The sequence below is a fragment of the Phocoena phocoena genome, chromosome 21, assembly GCF_963924675.1.
Source record: "Phocoena phocoena chromosome 21, mPhoPho1.1, whole genome shotgun sequence".
Classification (NCBI taxonomy): Eukaryota; Metazoa; Chordata; class Mammalia; order Artiodactyla; family Phocoenidae; genus Phocoena; species Phocoena phocoena.
In genome coordinates, this window is record NC_089239.1 from 19,328,959 (window position 1) to 19,341,829 (window position 12,871).

At 36.6% G+C, this 12,871-nt stretch overlaps 1 protein-coding gene across 1 annotated transcript in view; it reads right to left on the reverse strand.

Annotated features, from left to right (window-relative positions):
- FGL1 (fibrinogen like 1) overlaps nucleotides 1-10,286 on the reverse strand; it is a 33,031-nt gene extending 22,745 nt beyond the window's left edge. Inside the window, exon 1 of the mRNA XM_065899938.1 lies at nucleotides 10,183-10,286. The gene's annotated coding sequence lies outside the window, so the exon portion shown is untranslated. The remainder of the gene's footprint in view (nucleotides 1-10,182) is intronic.
- Nucleotides 10,287-12,871: the final 2,585 nt, after the last annotated feature.

Genomic DNA, 12,871 nt, shown 5'->3' on the forward strand with positions numbered 1-12,871 from the left:
CAACAAATAGAAGGTGATATGCATTATTTTTCTGTGTCTTAATGTATAAGCAGCTACCAAGATAATATAAAACTTTAATCTCTCTTTAAAGTTGTAGAGGAAAATTAACTTTACCACTTCTTGAGATTATTTTTTAAATCAGTCTTGAATTCATGAATCTTGATGAAAAATTTTGTTCATCCTCAAAATAACTTCTGTATGCTGCCAGTGGTGAATTTTCATAAATTTTGGAAGCTAAGGAGTCTAGAAGGGCAGAAATACCTGCATAATCTTCAAACAAATTGATACCTATGGTTTTTGCTAAAAAAAGAACCAGAATCAACTGAATTATTTATTTGTCAGCCTATTTTTATTCTTATAAAATCTATGACCACTAGGTCCTTTTAATGTATCTCTTTCTCAATTTTTACATAATTTAAAAAGTGGTTCGTAAACGTTGCTGTCCGTTGGGATCACTTGAGGAGATTTAAAAATACTTCCACGCCCAGAAATTGAATCAAATGTCTAAAGGTGGCAGTCAGGGCTTAGAATTTTTGAAAGACTCCCAGCTGATTCCAATGTACAGCAAAGTTTGAAAAGCAAGGATTTAGGGACTTAATAGACAATTATTTTTTCCAGTCTATGCTAACAAAATAGGTAGCTCTCAGTCCTTCTGGGGCCAAAAAAAAAAAAAAAAAAAAGTTACAGAATGAGAGGGGCACTACTTAAATTCAGGGACAAATAGCATGCATGGGCATCTTGGGAAGCACTGCAAGATATAATGTGAATTTCTTAAATATGTGAAATTTCTGCAGTACAGAGAGTAATAAAGAGTCTCGTAGATAAAACCATATAATTGTACTTCACACAGCTTTACTTCTGGCTGACGTATTTTTTTATTACATACCTAGCACTGTCCCAGGCTATGCATTTTATAAGCATCTTATTTAATCCTCAAATAACTCTATAAGGCAACTATTATTATCCTCATCATACAAATGGGTAGATCAGAGAGCTTAAGTCACTGAAGACCCAGCAATTGGGCTGAGGGCTTTCCACCTTGAAGGCCCGTGACCCCCAACCTGTATTCTGCATGGCCTTCCTCTCTATATACATATATACCTGTTACATATATATATATATATATATATATATATGTAGGGACACAGGCTGCACAGAGGTATAGAGGTCCTGCTACTTGGCTTTCTCCAGTGAACACCACTCTCACTCCTAAACATGGCTGTGACTTATTTGTTCCTAAGTCATGTGCTTCTGCAAAGGAACATTAGGTCAACCTGGCAGGAGAGGACAGGTCTCCTGCCAGCTTGACAGGAGAGGAGACAGCTGCACTAAACAGAAGCAGTTCTAGAGAACCGTGGCATCAACAAGCATTTATTGATTATTGGCTATCTGCTCAGCACTGTGCCACATGCTGTGGGAAAATAAAATATAGCTGCCATGGCAATGTTTTGGGGAAGAAATGAAAAATATTAAAAGGGAAATTAAAGACAACATAAATTTAATTACATATTGTTTCATGTATATTTCAATTTAATCTACATTAAACCATATGTAATTAAATATAAAAACTAAATTATTCCAAGTGACCTCTCAAGACAAAATTAATTACTTCCTCCACTGTGATCCCATACTCTGTTTACAAACCAATATAGCATTCATTCACTCAGTAAACACTGTTTTCATGCCTGCTATGCTCCAGGCACTGTGCCAGGTGATGGAATTATCACTTGATTTGTTTTTACATGTCTCTCTCCAACTGCTTCCTTTTGTCCCTGCTATTTTGTTTAGAATAGGATTCTTGAAGGCAAAGGCCACACCTTGCTATAACTGTTGTATCCCTAGCATCTAACTTATTATGGCAACCCTAATAAAAGTTTAGTTATTGCCTCTGAAGAAGAATTTCCCTGAGAGGGAAAATCTTTCTCAGAGGGAAAAATATGAGTTCCTTGCCATAAAGCTAGTCTGTTTGCAGTGACATACTTCCTCTCCTATGCTTATCCTTGTCAAGGGGAAAACAATGGGCTAAGTATATTTTTGAAAATAAGTGTTAAGAAGGTGTTAGGGGGGCTTCCCTGGTGGTGCAGTGGTTGAGAATCTGCCTGCTAATGCAGGGGACACAGGTTCGAGCCCTGGTCTGGGAGGATCCCACATGCCACAGAGCAACTAGGCCCGTGAGCCACAAATACTGAGCCTGCGCGTCTGGAGTCTGTGCTCCACAACGAGAGAGGCCGCGATAGTGAGAGGCCTGCGCACCATGATGAAGAGTGGCCCCCGCTTGCCACAACTAGAGAAAGCCCTCGCACAGAAACAAAGACCCAACACAGCAAAAATTAATTATTTAATTAATAAACTCCTACCCCCAACATCTTATTAAAAAAAAAAAAAAGGAGTTAGGGACTTCGGGTTGGATTGAACACATACATTTTTTTCTTTCTCACAAAACCCCACTAGAAAGGAGTAAAGAAAAATGGAAAAGACATGGATTGACAAGGTGGAAGAGAAAGGGAGAGGAGAAAACACCTGGCATACAATGTCAACCAGATGACAAAAAGCACATGGGGGAATTGGCAGAGCTGGTAAAACTGAATAGCAAGCAGTAGCAGCAGGGAGTACCACAAGAAGCAAGCTAGGTTGCACTGCAGTATCCCAGATGGTGCTGGCTTCGAGGTGACCACTAGCTTGGAAGGCAGGGTGGAGGTGATGGGCTGATACTCAGCTTCTCACCTAAACCGTGAACAGCCAGGTGAATAATGTTTTTCCCACCCCATCAGAAAATGAAAGGCTTCTTCTTTTTTTAAAAATATATTTTTTAATTAATTTATTTATTTTTGGCTGCATTGGGTCTTCATTGCTGCACGCGGGCTTTCTCTAGTTACAGCGAGCAGGGGCTACTCTTCGTTGTGGTGTGCGGGCTTCTCATTGAAGTGGCTTCTCTTGTTGCGGAGCAGGGGCTCTAGGCGCGCAGGCTTCAGTAGTTGTGGAGCATGAGCTCAGTAGTTGTGGCTCGTGGGCTCTAGAGCGCAGGTGGATTCTTAACCACTGTGCCACCAGGGAAGCCCTGAAAGGCTTATTTCTATTAAGGTCGAACCAAAGAGACTCCAGGTAGCATGACCACAGGTACAATGGAGGTCAAAAGAGAGACACTGTTCTATAAGTTTGAGCCCTCCCCAGGTTACTTCCATCCTGGCAGCTAGATAGCCACGCAGGCAGCTCTAAACTCCTCCCATTATTTTCCAGGCCAGAGATTGTGTGATTCCTCTCTGGAGGAATGAATAGTGCCACAGAAAAGATCTTCAGAAGTTGACATTGGGAGATTCCCCAACAAAAGAGCTATGTTCTTACCTGATCATTCTCCAAAGAAGCCCACCAGTTGGCAAGCTTCTTTTATGCACACAGGAAAGGTATAGGCACAATATTTTGCTTATTTCTTTTCTGTCTGAAGGGAGGCTTATTTTAAATTACATTCTGTGTCCATATTTACTTAACAGTTTAAAGAGAAGCACTTAAAGACCAAACTTTCTATATGACAACACTGGGCAGAAATCCATATGATAGCAATTAATTTACCATGAAAGTATATAATTTACTTGTTATCATTTAACCTTTTTATCCAACATTGTAGCATATACCCAGAGAAAACCATAATTCAAAAAGACACATGCACCCCAATGTTCATTGCAGCACTATTTACAATAGCCAGGTCATGGAAGAAACCTAAATGCCCATCGACAGACGAATGGATAAAGAAGATGTGGTATGTATATATAATGGAATATTACTTAGCCATAAAAATGAACAAAATTGGGTCATTTGTAGAGACATGGATGAAACTAGAGACTGTCTTACAGAGTGAAGTAAGTCAGAAAGAGAAAAACAAATGTCGTATATTAACGCATGTACGTGGAATCTAGAAAAATGGTATACATGAACTGGTTTGTAGGGCCAAAATAAAGACACAGATGTAGAGAACACAGATGTAGAGAACAAACGTATGGACACCAAGGGCGGGAAAGTGGGGCAGGGAGGCGGGGGGTGGTGATGGTGTGATGAATTGGGAGATTGGGATTGACATGTATACACTAATATGTATATGATAGATAACTAATAAAAAATAAAGTTAAAAATATCCAACATTGTAAATAAAATAACCAAAATACACAGAAGGAAGTGAAGTGCTGAGTAGATTACACAGCTAAATGGACAAAGAAATTAGATAAAACACAAGAAGACATACAATTGTTCATTACAGAAAAGTTCCAAAAAGCATATATAGACCCATTTTTTTTCAGTAAGTCATCCTTTTATACATGCATATGATAAAGTTTGTAGCAACAGTTTAGGAAAATGGATATTTTACTCTGTTATCCTAGTAGCTAGTTTTCTTTAAATTCAAGCATGTATTGTGTACCTGCTTTATGCCAGGTGCTATGTATACTAGATGCTTATACATATAGCTTATTTTAAATATATTTAATTATATTAAAAGTATTAGCTTATATTAACATGTAGAGAAAATTAAGTTAATTATGGCATTTAAAATGTTTTCCAATGTAAAATACAGACCCCCCACCCCTGCTCTGTGGGCTTTTAGAGGGGATAGAAGTGGCATGACAAGAAAAATGCAAGCAAACAGAAGTATGAGCAAATTGAGAAGGAAGATGAATAGGCTTGCTATCAGTATCTTCTAATTGATAAAATAATCTTGGAATTCTATTAAAAACTCATCTAGGTAGCTTTTTTTTATATGAAAGATAAAGTCAGAGCCCATTTGCAATGCAGTAATCTCCTAAACTTTGCATTTGCTTATGTTGAGTTCATACCTACAAAATTCGCAAAATTTCAGGTTGAAATAAAAACCCTAATCCAAGACATCTGATGTTATAAACAAATACATTTTCATCCTGATCCTGGGGGTAGTTTCATGTTTCTTTTGTCTGGGAGTTCTTGGAAGGACCTGCCATTATCATTGGTCCATCTGTCAAGACTCTATTTGTAAAGAAAGAGCTTGCTGAAGAATAAATTCTCACTACAATTATGACAATTTAGGTATATATGGAATGAAGACATTTCCACCTTTCCTGTTAGGCATAGCAGTCAAACACTGCTATAGTAAGACTTATTTTCTTTAGATTTAGCTATACCAGTGGTCTAATCTTGTTCATTTACACATAATTATATGCAATTAAGGCCTAATAAAATGCAACAAATCTCTGAAAAATGTGCCTCCTTTCCTCCATCAGAATGAAAGATAGAAAAAAAATATGAGGAAAAACAAAAAAGAAAGAATCCAATTAGTTTCAATGTCTGTATTCCATAAATCCCACTGGAAAAAATATGTATATGTTGTCAATGTATCTACTGTTGTCTGTACTAAATGTCAGTGATTTTGAGTAGTATTTCACTGTAAACTTATCACTGATCTTGTTCCTAAGAAGAGCTGAGATGGTAACTAGTGCTCTCTAAAGATCATAAAGAAGAAAAAGCTATTTATCTTGTTTATGAATTATATGTAGTACTTTTCTACTTGAATCATAAATATCTTCCATGTTTTCTGCTATATTGACCAGCTTCTGAATTATCTATCCTTTTTCAAAATAGAAAAGGCAAGTACCCTTTGACTTTAATACTATCGCTAATTCTCTCAGTTAACATGTTTTTCAATACTATGTAAAATTGTGATTTAAAAAGGTTACTTTTAAAAAGAAAAAGGAACAAACCTCCATACTGTGAAAATGCAGATATAACAGAAAGCAGGGACTTGAACAGATAGTTGTACACCAATGTTTACAGCAGCATTATTCGCAATAGCCAAAAGGTAGAAACAACCCAAAGGTGTATTGACAGATGACTAGATGAACAGAATGACATATATACGCACAATGAAATATTAACTTGAAACTAACACAATATTGTAAATCAACTACACTTCAGAAAAACAGAAAAAAAACCCAACAACAAAAAAACTGTTAGATTCCAGAGAAGGGGGATGGAGTAGAAGGAATGAGCCCAGGGACAGCTGATTTTCATCATAAGCCTCTCTGTATTATTTGACTTTCTTTAACTATGTACACTTTGATACACATTTTTAAATATCAAATTTTAAAACTCCATGATTTAATTTACATATGTAGAGGATTTTCAGACAGTGATTCCCTGACATGATTTTAAGTGTTTTTAACTGTCATTATCTAAAATTATTTTAAAATAACAACATATTACCACATACTGGGTGGCTTAAAATAACAGAAGTTTATTGTCTCACATTTTGGAGGATAGAAATATGAAGTCAAGCCAGCATGCCTATGCACCCTTCAAGAAGCTCTAAGAAAGAATCAATCCTTCCCTGCCTCTTCTAGCTTCTGGTGGTTGCCAGCAATCTTTGGCATTCCTTGGCCTGTGTCAACATAACTCTACTCTCTGACTCCATCTTCACATGGCTGTCTTCCCTTTGTATGTCTCTGTGTCCAAATTTCTCTCTTAATACAAGGACCCCAGCCATTGGATTAAGGTTCCAATATGACCTATTGTAATTTGATTACATCTCCAAAGACCCTATTTCCAAATAAGGTTACACTCACAAGTAACAGGATTTAGAATTGAACATATCACTTTAGAAGACACAATTTAACCCAGTACAGGTACCCAACAAAATATTTGTTGAATGGATGAGAAGAAAAATTGTGAACCTAAGTTACAATTTTAGAACTTCCCAGTATCTGTTATTGCAATTTTATAGTTGTTTACTAGAGACCGAATTCAGTTGGTCTGCTGAATTTATTAGATGTCCCTGTCAGATTCCCTCCATCATCTCCCCACTCCCAGTAACAACTAGAAACACTTAACAAACTATGCCTTTCATAAGGTTTTTATTGATTTGCAAATATAACATTGCAGTGTGTGATAGCTTAAAAAGAGTTACTTTTAAAAGAGATATTTGGATTTATAAAATCTCCAAAGGAAAAAAAAATAACTGAAAACTTAATACCTAAAATATTTAAAATTTGGCTCTTAATGGGCTAAAGCCATTATCATAGCTATCTCATAATAAATAATTAGTTTGACTCATTTTTCAGTTGGTAATAAATATATTTCTTGAGCAAAATTACAACAGGTATGCTCCTATTTAAAAGAAAATCTCATTTGTATCTTTAAGGTCATTTATTATTTAATTTTAAAATTTACCAAGAAGTTCAAATAGCAAAAAGTAAAACAAAACAAAACAAAAAAACCCTCCACATAACGGAGGTTTCTTAACATGTAATCAACTACACAGTCATAAACATATAAAGTTTTTTAATGTTACAGAAAATAAGAAGCAAGATAATTGTTTTATTATAAGCAAGCAAAAGAAAATAAAGACGGAAAATAGCTGTTTTTTTAAAACACATAAAAGAGATTTTTGAAGTAGAAAGCATTATCCCATGAGGTTAGAACACACAATCAAAATATAATTAAAGGAAGTGAGATCATCCAGTTGAACACTGCCAATATCTGAGGAAGCAAGGCTCAGAGAGGGCATATCATCTGCCTAAAGAAATAAAATAGACCCTCCTAGAGTAATGAAAATAAAAACAAAATTAAACAAATGGGACCTAATTAAACTTAAAAGCTTTTGCTTTTAAGCAAAGGAAACCATAAACAAGACGAAAAGACAACCCTCAGAATGGGAGAAAATATTTACAAATGAAGCAACTGACACTTATTTGTGGAATTTAAGAAAAATGATAAAATGAACGTATTTACAAAACAGAAACAGACCCACAGACATAGAAAACAAACTTATGGTTACCAAAGGGGAGAGGGGTGGGGACAAATTAGGAGCTTGGGATTAACATATACACACTATTATATATAAAATAGATAAACAAAAAGGACCTACTGTATAGGTAGGTCCTTGTTTTATATATATCTATATATATAACTGAATCACTTTGCTATACACTTGCAACTAACACAACATTACAAATTATACTTCAATAAAAAATTATGTTCTTATATCTATATCTGAATCTGGCTCTTGCATAAGTGAAAGTGTGTGTTAAAAGTGCTCTGGGAGGGCTTCCCTGGTGGAGCAGTGGTTAAGAATCTGCCTGCCAATGTAGGGGACACAGGTTCGAGCACTGGTCTGGGAAGATCCCACATGCCGTGGAGCAACAAAGCCCATGTGCCACAACTATCGAGCCTGTGATCTAGAGACCGCGAGCCACAACTACTGAGTCCACCTGCCACAACTACTGAAGCCCGTGTGCCTAGAGCCCATGCTCTGCAACAACAGAAGCCACTGCAATGAGAAGTCCGTGCACCACAATGAAGAGTAGCTCCTGCTCCCCACAACTAGAGAAAGCCCGCGCACCAATGAAGACCCAACGCAGCCAAAAAAACAAAAACAGAAAAAGTGCTCTGGGAGATGCTGGGAAATTATATTATATACAGATTGTAATGCATTATATTTGGTAGAAAATAAAGGGGCAGGAACTTCCCTGGTGGTGCAATGGTTAAGAATCTGCCTGCCAATGCAGCAGACACGGGTTCGAGCCCCGGTCCTGGAAGATCCCACATGCTGCGGAGCAACTAAGCCCACATGCCGCGGAGCAACTAAGCCCGTATGCCACAACTACTGAGCCCGCATGCCACAACTACCGAAGGCCGTGTGCCTACAGCCCATGCTCTGCAATGACAGAAGCCACCGCAATGAGAGGCCTGTACACCACAACGAAGAAGAGCCCCCATTCACCACAACTAGAGAAAAGCCCGCGCGCAGCAATGAAGACCCAATGCAGCCAAAAATAAATAAATAGATAAATAAATATATTTAAAAAAAAAGAAAGAAAATAAAGGGGCAGTGAAAAAGCTTTGGCAGGTTTCTGTTGCCATTGAATTCCCAATTCATTGCCATTAAAATAATCAAATCTGATCTTTCCCAGAGAAAGGAGGCAGCCCCTAGTCTGGCAGATCCTTAAACAATAAGGTATTTCAAAATGTTATTATATATATTTAAAAGTCATTATATTAACTCAATCATCTTTAAAATAATTCCTGAGAATATCTTAAGTCTTTTAAAATTCCCCAGTGCCTCCACTAGTAATTCCAGCCATCTACTATAATATTGAAGAAATGTTTAGGTATAAGAAACTTGCTTTGAAATTCTGATCTCCATCATTCATCATAGTAAACCATCATTAGACTGCAAACCTGGATTGTGGTGAAGTTATATCAGATTACTTCGCTCCTCACTATACAACTAGTTGTATTTATTTTACAATGTTTTTGCTTTGGTCTATCTCAAAATTTTAATTATTATAAAATTAAAACAGTTTTCAAATGGCTATTCTTTGATGTACTGTATCATTTGATATAAATTGTTCTAAGTGTAAGTCCATTTTTTTCCCAATAAAATCTTTGAGTTTTAATTGATTATAGTAAATTAAATTTAAACACAAAAAATTTAAGTTTGGGACTAAAATGTTCTACAGCTGACATGTTAACTTTTAAAAACACAATTACCAAACACAAGTTCATTACTAGCATGTAATGGTAATTCAAAAATGGTTGTTTTAAGTGAGCTATTATGAAAGGATACAGATAAAAGAAATTAAAAAGAAGAAAAAGTTACTGAAGGAAGCATATTTAATAAGTTAGCATTCACAAATGGTAACATGTAAGACATATTAATGTGTCTCATATTAATGGAAGACAGTTAAAATTACCCATAAACAGACTTAGAGACTCCTTTTGGGTTATTTTCTTCTAATTTTTTCCCTTTTTCTGGTATTGGAATATAACAGTATCTTTGTTACTTATCTCAAGAATTTATACTCAATGAAAGCTTTAAAAAGCCAAATAAGTTTGATTCCCAAAAGAAAGAAATAAAGAACATTTCTGAAGTTTTTACTTCTGAAGAGGAAATTATAACATCAGCCATTTTATTTTCCATTTTGTATATTAAAACTGCAAATCTTTTTATTTACATCAAATTCTCATCCAATTCATTCAAAATGTACCAGGAATGGAAAGGAGATGTAATTCTAAATCTCTTTTCCAAGTGGCAGAAGCAGCCGTCTCTCTAATCAACCTGACCTTTCTCAAGGGCCAACAGTTGTTTCTTGAGTTATGCTTAATATCATACCTAGGAAATCAACTAGCATACTACAATTATGTCAAATGTGCAGAGAGGTTAAATACCTTGCCTGAAGTCACAAATGAGTCAGAGACACGGCTTAGGCGAGGTCCAGCCACTCTGTCTCCCAGGCTCCTCCAACTGCATTCAGACTTTGTAATTGCTTCTCTGTTATTTGATTAGAAATAGGGACAGTGTTGATTCTGGCTTTAGTCCAGAAACACATAGATGAGGAAATCAGTTTAACTGGAAGGAAAACTAAAAGAGTGAATTCAAGGACAAATCCCAGTACTCTGATATTTTTCTTTTTTTTCTCCTATTTGCATGAATTTTTACTAAAAATCCAATAATATATCTTTATAAAAACATATCTCTGATTTTTTAACCTCTTACTATTGTGCTCATCCACAGAATTTTTGAATTTTGACTAACTTCAATAATGTTCACTTGAAGATTAAGCAAAACCAAAGTTTGGTTGAAGCTTTGTTTTCTGGTACTAACGATAATAAAATTTTACCTATAAAGATACGGATTAGGGCTTCCCTGGTGGTGCAGTGGTTGAGAGTCTGCCTGCCGATGTAGGGTACACGGGCTCGTGCCCCGGTCCGGGAAGGTCCCACATGCCGCGGAGCGGCTGGGCCCGTGAGCCATGGCCACTGAGCCTGCGCGTCCGGAGCCTGTGCTCCGCAACAGGAGAGGCCACAACAGTGAGAGCCCCGCGTACCGCAAAAAAAAAAAAAAAAAAAAAAAAGATACGGATTAAAATTTCATTTCAACTACAATATGGAGAGAAGCCAAATTTTTCTTAGTTCTAAAAATGTGGTAAGTTAATAATTGTCAAGATGAAACAGTCAATTTCTTTGATCTTTAAGAAAAGCAAAAATATTCCCTGAGGTGCAAAATTGTGAAATTTATCTGTAAGCATCAATTATCCTCTGATGGAGCTGTTCCTTTTGTTTTAAACTGTAGAGGATTTTCTAATGTGTAAGATGTTAGCGCCATTAATCATATTGCACAATAGTTTCAGACTGGAAACCCAGGTTCATCATTTCTTTTTTCATTCTGATGTAACTCACGCTGTTGTTTGCTGTTTGTTCTGTGATCCCTATTTATTAACTCAGATTCCAGTAAAAAGTTGTTTTTCTCTCTGTTCTTTGTTGTTTTCTGGACTAAAGTATTGCTGGTGTTTGGCCTTCCCATTAAGCATTTTCTCATCATTCACTCAGAAATTTTCAAGTTTATTAAGGAAAAGGTAATCCTGATGATTTACTGGAAAGGAAAAGTCAACTAGGTTGAAGTGGTTTACACACATGGGATAAGTGGAAATTACACATTCACAATAATGAATTCAAGCTGCTGCTGTTAAACTTCAAAAGCAAAGGTATGGGATTATTTGGCTGATTTGATAATTGCCTCTGGTAAAATGCAGTATTTTGAAATACAGACCTATTTTTTTGCTCCTTGTATCCTTTTTGCCTCCTTCCCATTCAAGCATTTAGTAAACCCTGAGCTCACTTCCTCAGAGGAGGGACCTATAACTGTATGTCCCAGTAACAGCAGCTATCACACGTGGCACCCTTATGTACCAGACGTGGTAAATATACTAACTCATTCAGTGCCAACAGCCCCATCAGTGGGTACTGTTACTATCCCCATTTCACAAATGAGGAAACCAAGGCACAGAGGTTTAAGTAACTTGCCCAAGGTCAAGTTACAATGAGCAAGAGGTAGAGCTAGGATTCAAAGGCAGACTGGCACAGAATCTGTGGTCTTTACCGTTAAAGATGATCAATGCTATCTGTCAAGGATGCGAGCAGCACCATGGCCTCAGGAGAAACCTGGGAAAAGCTAATCAGACGATAAGGACAGAATCTAGGGTCAATGTTCTGTGAAGGCGTGTCAGAACCTGAACTTTTTGGGAGGAATGTTAGTACTGTAGACCATGGATGCATTGTCAGAGCATCAGGAAATGTCAGATTTGTGACCTTGCACAATTGTACCAAAGCTATGAAATGAGAATGAGACCTCAGCTCAGTGGCTGACAGAAGTATGAGAAAACAACGAGACAAGAAGGGCAGGTGAGATCCAGTGTTTGAGGAGATGGACCAGAAACAGAACGGTTGGGATGCATACTGTAAGGCATGGCTGCTTTTTTTTTTTTTCTTTCTTTCTTTTTAAAAAAATTGAAGTATAGTTGCTGTACAATATTATATGTTATAGGTGTACAATATAGTGATTCACAATTTTTAAAGGTTATACACCAGTTACAATTATAAAATATGTGCCATAGACCCCATGTTGTACAGTATATCCTTATAGCTTATTTTATACCTAATAGTTTGTACCTTTTACCCCCCTACCCAATATTGCCCCACCCTCTTCCCTCTCCCCACTGGTAACCACTAGTTTGTTCTCTACATCTGTGAGTCTGCTTCTTTTTTGTTATATCACTAGTTTGTTGTATTTTTTAGATTCTATGTATAAGTGATATCATACAGTATTTGTCTTTCTCAGTCTGATTTATTATTACACTTAGCATACAGGGCTCAGCTTCTCAAAGGGGCTTCACTGAGCAGAATAGTGAGCTCATTAGGCTTACATCTTAAATTAGCTTGTCTAGAAGTTGGATTTTACACATTTACCCTAAGTGATTATTTTCTGGAGAACGGACTCATACTTAACAGTTTCTCAAGGGATATATAAAACAGAAAAGTGAACTTATTAATTTAGGAAAAGAGAATTGCTTGGTAAGAT